The sequence below is a fragment of the Sciurus carolinensis genome, chromosome 12, assembly GCF_902686445.1.
Source record: "Sciurus carolinensis chromosome 12, mSciCar1.2, whole genome shotgun sequence".
Taxonomy (NCBI): Eukaryota; Metazoa; Chordata; class Mammalia; order Rodentia; family Sciuridae; genus Sciurus; species Sciurus carolinensis.
Genome location: NC_062224.1, coordinates 104,513,427 through 104,522,450, shown reverse-complemented (window position 1 = coordinate 104,522,450; position 9,024 = coordinate 104,513,427). Strand labels below are relative to the sequence as shown.

The 9,024-nt window shown below is 50.3% G+C and overlaps 1 non-coding gene across 1 annotated transcript; it reads left to right on the top strand.

The window, feature by feature from the left end:
- Positions 1–588: 588 nt before the first annotated feature.
- Positions 589–663, top strand: Trnat-ugu (transfer RNA threonine (anticodon UGU)). Its single transcript has one exon. It is a non-coding gene; the product is annotated as a tRNA-Thr (tRNA).
- The last annotated feature ends 8,361 nt before the right edge of the window (positions 664–9,024 follow it).

Sequence of the window (9,024 nt, the reverse complement as noted above, 5' to 3'; positions counted from 1 at the left end):
AAGCAAAAAACAAAAAAATTGAACCCGTTGGTGGGTCTGGTGCCTGGAGATATGATTTGCCTTCTGGGACACGGGGTGGAGGTGGCGTCCCCATTCCCCTTGGGCTCTAGCGCTGCCTTGAATAGGAACATTCCGTGATGTAAGCGCTTGGGGCTCAACTGATGCTTCCTGCGGGTTGCTGGCAGACTTCATGTCCCAGGTCCTTAAGCAGATGTGTTCTGTGCAGGAGCAGCCTCTCCACCCCACGGATCTGTACCCTGTTCATCTAAGCGGAAGTGGGAGGCCACACCAGCGCAGCCTTCTGATTCTTTCCGTTCCCTGTAGGCCACAGGACCCCCACAGACCATATTAAGTTTAATGCAAATACATTAACTTACAATCAAGTGGCCAGAATTCCAGAGAGCTCCCTTTTGTGGCCATCTCTCCTGAGCTCCAGCCCTCTCCTCCCAGCTGCTCTCTGGATGCCCTGCTACACTTCAAAATCATTATGTCCTCTTTTCACGCCATTATCGCTCATTTAGAGTCTTCCACATGTGTGGCCTTGCTAGGGGGTGGAAGATGAAGACTTAAGAAAGAGATGGCAGGGCTGGGGAGATAGCTCAGTTGGTAGAGTGCTTGCCTTGTAAGCACAAGGCCCTGGGTTCGATCCCCAGCACCCCCCCAAAAAAAAAGAAAGAGATGGCCTTCACTGTGCCTTGGGGGACAGGGGCTGCATTGGCTCCACAGAGCACTCTCAGCACCTGGGAGTTAGAAGATATTAGGCGCTCAATGAACACTGCCTCCTCAGTGTTGGGTAAACGAAACAGAAGACTGCAGGGTGTTAGGAAACAAGAGAAACAGTGTTGCAGGTCACCATCACAAGTCTCAGGGTGGAGGCAGGCGGAGGGTCTGCTGAGGAAGGAGGAGAGTCAACCGACCTGAGGGCAGGGCTCGGGGTCGTTTCCAGACAGAGCCGGAGCTGTGAGTCAAAGAATAGCCCAGAGTCGGCCTGGCAAGCAAGGTCAGGGCACTGGGGAGGACATCCCAGGCTTTGGCACAGGTATGGGGGCACCAGCTGATTGACAGAACATCCTGGGAGAAGGGACAGGAGGTGAGGTGAAGGCCCAAGGCACGAAGCCAAGCTTCCTGCAGATAAGCCTGGCCTTTCTCCATTGCCCTGATCCTGGGGAGGACACCATTCTCCCTGAGACCTTTCTCTGAGCCACCTCCCTCCACCCGGCACGCCTTCCCTGGGGACTGGTCCTGCTGGTTTGAGCTCCCCTCCCACCTCCCATCCTGCTTGCCTGGGTCACCATCCTGCCTCCTAGCCCATCCTCTGACTCCTCATCTTATTTGGCTCCCACCTATCCTGCATCTTCTTCCTGGAGCTCAGCTCTGCTCCTGACTGCAGCCCACCCTGGCTCCCCAGGGGCCTCAGAGGACCCAGGAGAGATGTCTGTCCAGGCTCACCCAGAGCTTTGGCACTCTTTGGAAGACCCTCACAGAGGAGAAAGGTGTGGTGGCCACCTGTGATTGGAGGGAAGAAAAGCCTGAGAAGCAGAACAGATCAGACAGAACCATTGTGAAGCAGAAATACCAGGGTCCGAGAGTGACTGTGACCTTCTGGTTAGAGGGACTAGGAGAAGTGGGTGGGAGGAGGAGGGCCTTAGGACCTGCACAAGGGCCCTGAGTATCGAGGGGACTTACAGCAACTGAATCCCGAACTGTCAGCTCGCCTGCCCCTCCCTCCTGAAGCGGTCTCTGCTCGGCCCTCTCTGCTGACCTTGGCTTTCGGGCAGTGTGCACATGCTGGCTGCCCTGATGCTCTATTTTGGGGTGGAGGTTGGGGCCAGGGCGGCCTTTCACTTCTGTTCCTCACTTGATGAAAGTTCTCATCCTGTCTTGAGGTTCTAGGTCTTGGTCTCTGCAGTGGGGGCAGATTTGGCCTCATGACACAGGGGTGGGCTTCCTGCCCTGGGGATCAGAAAGGGGCTGGTGGAGAGATTCGTTCTTGCCAAGGATCACTGTTGTGTGGGTCTTCGAGTGTCAGTGCTCACGCAGATGATGAACGAATAGATGCATGATTGTCAGAGATGTCACAGGGCACTGCAGACTTGAGTGATTCTGCCTTTGAAGTGGGTCAAGGAGGGTCTTTTGGTGTCTACTGAAACCTCCAAATGTTTTGGGGAACTGTAATGTCTATTCCACTGGTTTCCTAAAGAGCAAGCTGTCTTCTAAATTCTATATAGTAAAAATCCTTAAGATCATTTACATTTCCCATATGGAGCTTTGTATTTTTGGATCTCAGCTGCATGCTCCTTTCCCCTCCGAATAAAAATCTCTTGATGAGTTTTAATGGTCAGAACTTGAGGGTCTGACTCTTTAAGTGTATTGATATTTGCCTGTATTCATATATGTGTTAGTCAGTTTTCTGTCACTGTGACAAAATACCTGAGATAATAAACTTATAAAGAGAAAAGATTTATTTTGGCTATAGGTTTCAGTTCATGGTCCCATTGCTTTGGGGGTGTGAAGAGGCAGAACATCATGGTGGGGATTGTGTGGTGGAACTAAGTTGCTCAGCTCCTGGCAGTTGAGAGAGGAAGAGGGAGAGAAGGAAAAAGAGAGGGAGAGAGGCTGAGACCCGAGTCCCAGTATCTTTTTCAAGGACATGCCCTGATGACCTAACTTCCTTCCATAAGGTCTCACTTCCAGATGATTCCACTGCCTAACAGCCAGGCTACATGTTCAATCCATGGCCTTTGGGAAACATTGAAGATCCAAACGATAACAGTTAGAGTTATTGTGGATGAGAAATTTTGAATAATGATTTCTTTTGTCCTTCAAAATGCTTTCATCAGCATTATCTCATGTGAGTCTCATCCCCGAGTCCCCCAAAGGAAGTTGCGTAGGTTGTTAATTTTATCATTTGCTTCCCACAGACTCTTGCGTGGAGACAGATGGACGGCTCGCGGGAGCGGGTGGAGCTGGAATTAGATTCTGGACTTTCCGCCAAGGGTGCTGTTCCCTGAAGACCTCAGACCGGCAGGCGAGCTGCGGGGCGTCGGGGTGCGGAGTCCTGTCTCGCCTGCTCAGCGGCCGTGGATGTACAGACGTGGCTGGGCGGAGGGAGCCGCAGCCCCAAGCCAACATCCTTTCCTGGGGGTGCGGAGCCTGTGGCAGGAGCAGCCAACCACAGGGACACGAGGGCCTCTGCAGCCCCGGGCCACTGCTTTCTGGACTGAACGAATGCCTCCCTGTGACCTAGGGCGCCCCAGTGCTTCTGGTGACAGCTCCTGCCTTTGCCTGCTCTCCCTTTAGTCCGCCAGGGCTCCCTCCTTGCCTCCGACTCTGCAGGCGCCTCCGCTGCTGGTTCCACGGGCCGCCACTGGGTGGCGCAGCTGCCCGCGCCTGCTGACAGGCCGTGGAGCCGCCTCCCGTCCCCGCCTCCACGACCTCCAGCCGAAGCCGGACTCCGGGGTTGAGGAGCGGGGTCGGGATGGAGCCGGGGAAGAGCAGGGTGCTCCAGGCTCTGCCAGGGCAACGACTCTTTTCCCCAGGAAGTCCTCTCTGGGGTGCCTGAACTGGACGACTGCATTCGAAGAAGAACCGTAGAAAACATGGTCTCTGCACACAGATGGAGTGACTGGGGCAGGGGCCTTCCTTATCTGCTTAACACCGAGCCCTTGCTCTGGGCCAGGTATTTCACAAACGTTGGCTCATTAAATTCTCACACCAACCCCACAGACCTTACTGAACAGTTGAGGACAATGGCACACTTTGTCCTGCTAGTAAGTGGCAGGACCTGGGTTCTAACCCAGGCGGTCTGACAGTCTGTCCCCCAGCCTCCTCTCAGGGAGGAGGTCGGAGAGAAGGCAGATAGACCTGGGCTTTGCCACTGTGCGTGTAGTTATGGCTCTGATGCTTCATTCAGATGTTGATGCAGGGCTTCCTGCTGGCCAGGCAGGGCACGTGGCACTTGGCTGTATGCTCAGTGAAACCAGGCATAGTCCTTGTCCTGTGGATCTGGTGGGGAAGACAGAGATTAACCAAAAAAAAAAAAAAAAAATCACACTTATGACAACCGTCAAGATTAGTGTTCCTCTTTTGTCTGCCTCTTCTTTTTCCTGGTCCCTCTCCGTCCCCTCCCTTCCCAGGCCCACGTGGCATATCTGAGAGCAATGCATCTGTCGAGATCCTAGCTCAGATATAAAGGGATGGATGGTGACTGCACTAGTGGCATTGCCCTTTGTGACTTAGAAGGCAGGTCACATTCATTGTCTTATTTGATCTTGTCCAGGACTAGCTGGTGAGTCTCTTGGGAAGGCAGCTAACAGGAGGGGATGCTTTAATCCATGAAAGATTCTGGGGACACTGCAAAGGGTCTTTATTTTCAGATTTGGGTTTGAATCACCTGTTTCATAGTCTTGGCTGGTTTCTGTGGCCCAACTGTTGGTGGATTCCAAGCTACCAACGAGATGTCACTGAAGAAGAGATGCACAGCATTGACCCTCTGGAGCCTGTGGAGCACTCCGGCATGTCACTAGTTGTGGGAAGGGAGGCAAGTGATGGAATCATTGTAACTACAGCCTTCTCATCTGTAAAATGGGCTAACAACACCTCCCTCCCGGTGTCAGTGTGAGATGAAATGACTCAATGTGCTCCCTGCCCATTTCATTGAATCCTTAGAATAAGCTAGTTTTTCTAATGATTTGGTTTCACGTCTGCTTTCCCAGTGAATTGTGAACTCCTCAAAAGCAGGGACCCTGTCACATTCATCTTTGTATTCTCAGTGTTTGGTATAGGGTGTGGCACATAGTAGGCACTTAATAAACATGTCCTGTTTAAACCCAAAACTGAGAACAGATCGTGTGGTGGGGATGTTCTGTGCATAACAGCCACTCCTACAGAGGGCCCTTTCCTTGGGTCCACTGCTGGGTAAGTCGCCCACCTCTAAGCCTGGCTTTTCTCTGGGAGCCTGGAGAGGTCTGACCTGCTGACCCTTGTGCGGATCTTTCCAGAGAAGTCGGCATTGCTGGGTCATGTTTCAGCTTTTCAAAATGCCATGGACCATGTGCCCTGGTTGTCAGAAGAATCAGCCTAAATCTGTCCCTTGGGCCACCTGGCGCCCCTGCCTAGGCCTGACTGTACCTCTAGAAGGCCAGCAGGTTGGGGGGCTGGGTCATAGTCACCAGGCGCTCCTTCTGGGAGGCTCCCCTGGCTCCTCCCCAGCTCTCAGAAACAGGGTGGAGAGAGCGCTGCGGTAATGACGTCGCCACACCAAACCTAAAAGTCATGCCTATACATGGCAAAGGGAGCACTCTGGCCTTGTCCCCATGCGGCATGCATCCATCATGGGTCCTGCCAGCCCCTCTGTGCAGCTGGACAGCCTCCCCAGCAGCTTCCACTGCTGTGGGATGGGCCCCCCTAGAGCTCCTGTGTTCCCTGACACCACGCTGCTGCCAGCAGTCCCGGCTCAGCGCTGCACACCCCCACCAGGAGCTGCAGCTCCCCCATGTCCCCTCTTCCCTTCCTGCTCTGTGACTGCCCCTGTCTCCCACGGTGCATCCTCAGCTGGTGGGCATGGAAGGAGCTGCAGGGGGCTGCAGGAACTCCGCGCTCACTCTCTGCACCGTCGTCCGCCCCCAGTTCCTCCCCGCACATCTGCTCACCAGAGGGTGCAAACAGGATGCGAATGCTGTTCTGGTGCATCTGAGCCTCAGCGTCTCCAAGTCCCAAAGCTTTCTTCTCCCAGGCAGCCCATGGAGAAGACCTCTTCCCCTTTCTCCCTCTCCCTGGATGCTGGCCAGGTGTCCGACACCTCTTGTCCTCTGGACATTATATCCAATTGCTCGATGGGTCCTATTGAGCCCACCCTTCTTGTCCATTGCCTGTGTCCTCTCCTCTCCCTCATCAGTCCTCACCTGGACCAATGCAATGAATGGCTAGCAGGGCTCCTGTCTCTGGCCCTCCCATCCTCTACAATCAAGTGCGTTCTCTACTGCAAATCTTCTCACATTCTTTCATTCCTTCCTTCCTTCAATAAATGTGCCAGGTACTTCCAGGGACCTGGAACCAGGAGGAGATGGCCATGACCAAGATAGACAAGGTTTATCTTGTCTATCCCTCTGTCCCCCTCTCTCCAGGGGTGTCCAGGGCCACAGGGTAAGGCACACATACCTTGCTTTGGCATTTGGAGCTTGTTGGTATCAGCTCCAGATCATTTTTGCAGCCCCTGGTTTTCTGTCTCCTGCCTGTGAGCTCAGCTCTGGCCTCATGGCCACTCTTCATCCTCTGTCCAACACAGCAGGCAAGTTCTTGGTCTGGAATGTGTGCTCCATCTGCTTCTGGGCCCCAGCTCTGGGCATCTGTCCTGTGTCTCTCACATGCTTGATGCCCCTAAACCAGTATTGAGTCCAGTGGGATCGAGGGACTGAGAAGATCAAAAGAGGCCCTTTGCAGAATTGAGCTCACAGTCTCCACATCCGACCTTTCCAAACCACCCATGTCCTAGTGTTACCTCTTCCTTTCCTTTGTCCAAACTTGAAGCAGAGTTCTGTTTACTTGCTTAGAAATGGTCTCAGTGTGACCTACAGAAGCATTTGCTGTTACTGCTATTGAAAGCTGGCCCTGCCCCATTCCCAAAACCTCATGAAGGACTTTAAAGTCCTTGTTTTGCAAGTTTGGGTTGAAGGTCCATGATTTCAAAACATCCTGTGACACCTCCCCTCCCTACTTGTTACAATGAAGAACCCTGAGAAAATCATATTGAAGATTATTATTAAAAGAAAAGAACCCCAAAATAAAAAAGTGGGGGAGGAAGGAAAAAACAGTGGAGATGCCCTGCTGGCTCAGAAGGCTTCAGAATCAAAATGCAGTCTGTAAAAATAAAAAAGATTAAAAAAAAAAAAAGATAGTCGGTAGCATCCAGCTCCATCCACCCTCACTGATGACCTTAGGCTGCTGACCTATCTTCTCAGGCCTTATTTTGACCACTTTATAGCTGTTCTCTGAACCAAATGAGGCAGCTCATGTAGACAGGCTTCCATCTGCACCCACCTGGTGAAAGCAGAGACACATCAGTGAAGCACAGAGCCACCCTTTGGCACCCTGGCCACTGGGTGCTCAGCTCATTATTCACAGCAGGTCCACAGCCCCTCACCTGCCATTCTGAAGCCTACAAAGCTCTGGAAATCTGAAGTTTTCTACTTGTTTGCAAGAAACCAATCTGGTGGCAGCCTGCAACCTGATGGATGCTGCCTTGTGTTCACTCGGGTGGATGTTGACATGTTTTCTGCAGAACTCTCAGGATGCTTCATTTTTAGGTCCAGGGGACCACTTGGGATGTGCACTCGAGTTTTGCTCTAAAATGTGAAAATTCTCCATTCTGAAATGCTTCTGGCTCCAAGGAATTTCGAATTTGTGGGATTTCAGATTTGTTTTAGAAAGTTCTGTATATGAAATAAACTAGAGTTCTGAGAGGGATTCTCATGGTCTTTGGGTAAGGATCTTTGAATCCTATAATAATCCATAACATTCATTAACCCAATGAATATTTACAGCTGTTTGAATATAAAATGATGCAGATCTACCCTTTCCTAATCATCATGGAGTTTCTCTGAAATTCTGGTAATCTGAATAGTATAAGTGCATATTGGTCTCTGATGAAGCCCAGACTCTGCCTTTGTTTCCTACTTTTAAAAAGTTATGTAAAAAGCAATAATGCATACCTATAATCCAAGATATATGGGAGACTGAGGCAGGAGATTGCAAGTTTGAGGCCAGGCTGGGCAATTTAGCAAAAACCTGTCTTACAAAAGAAAAAAATGGGCTGGGAATGTGACTTTTTTCTTTTTAGGACTCTTATCTAGCAGGTGAGAGGCCCCAGGTTCTATACCAGAAAAAAAAAAAAAAAACAATAGTTGAAAAATTTTATTATAATTGATGGTCATTTGACTGGAGTTGACACAAATGTTTTGGTAGCACCATGACTGAATAAAAGGTTCACAACAATCAATATCAAAAGTAAGATTATTGAAAGAACAGAATAAGCATCCTCCCCCTCCCTGGGATTCAGTTTCCTTCTACAAAATGCAGATAACAATTGCAGAATTCATGGTGTACTTCTGAGGTGCTAGGTCAGTACCAAGTCCTTTACATATTGCTTTAAATAACTCACTTAATTCTCAAAACAACCTTATATGTTAAAAATCTCCTCATTTTGTAGATGAAGAAACTGGGGCACAGAGAAATTAAGTAACTAGACCCAGGGTACCCAGCTACTAAATGGTACATCTTAGGTTTGAACCTAGGCAGTCTGGCTCAGAGAGCATGTTCTAATAATTATAGTGGTTCCTCTTCCTCCTGCTTCCTCTTTCTTAGTTGCTGAAATGCTAATTGCCAACCAGCCTAATGTATTCCTTTAAATAGCCCCTCCATTAGTTTAGCCAACTGGGAGGCTATGTGTTCAGTTGTCTTTTCTTTAGCATTTTGTCCATTTAGCTGCCTGTCTGTCCATCCATCCACCAATTCATTCATCATCCACCCATCCATCCATCCATCCATGTATCCATCCAACCATCCATCCATACACCCACCCACCCAACCACCCACCCATTCATCCATCCATTCCCTATCCATCCACCTGTCCATCTTTCCACATAAGATCAATACAATGTACATGGTCCCTGGGAGCCACTTACCAGCTGTTAGCTTCTGGCCTCCCTGAATGTCAGCTCATCCCTAGTATAAAGCAGCATCCTAATGCTCATCTTGCAGACTGCTTGGGAGTGTTAAATGAGCTGCTTTGCATATGGCGCCTTGAGTTCGTGTTGTTCTATGTGGTTGTAAGAGACATAATTACATTGAAAAAATTCTACAACTAGTAGAATCCAAGATTTCACTAGCGCTCCCACCTTCACATTTCTCAATGTTATTTTCCTTTTCAAACCCACAGAAGATAACCCTCCAAATGTTGAATGGATTCTGGCACTGATGTCCACCCTGGCCACCCACCCCGTGACTGAGGGAGCCATCTGCCTGTCG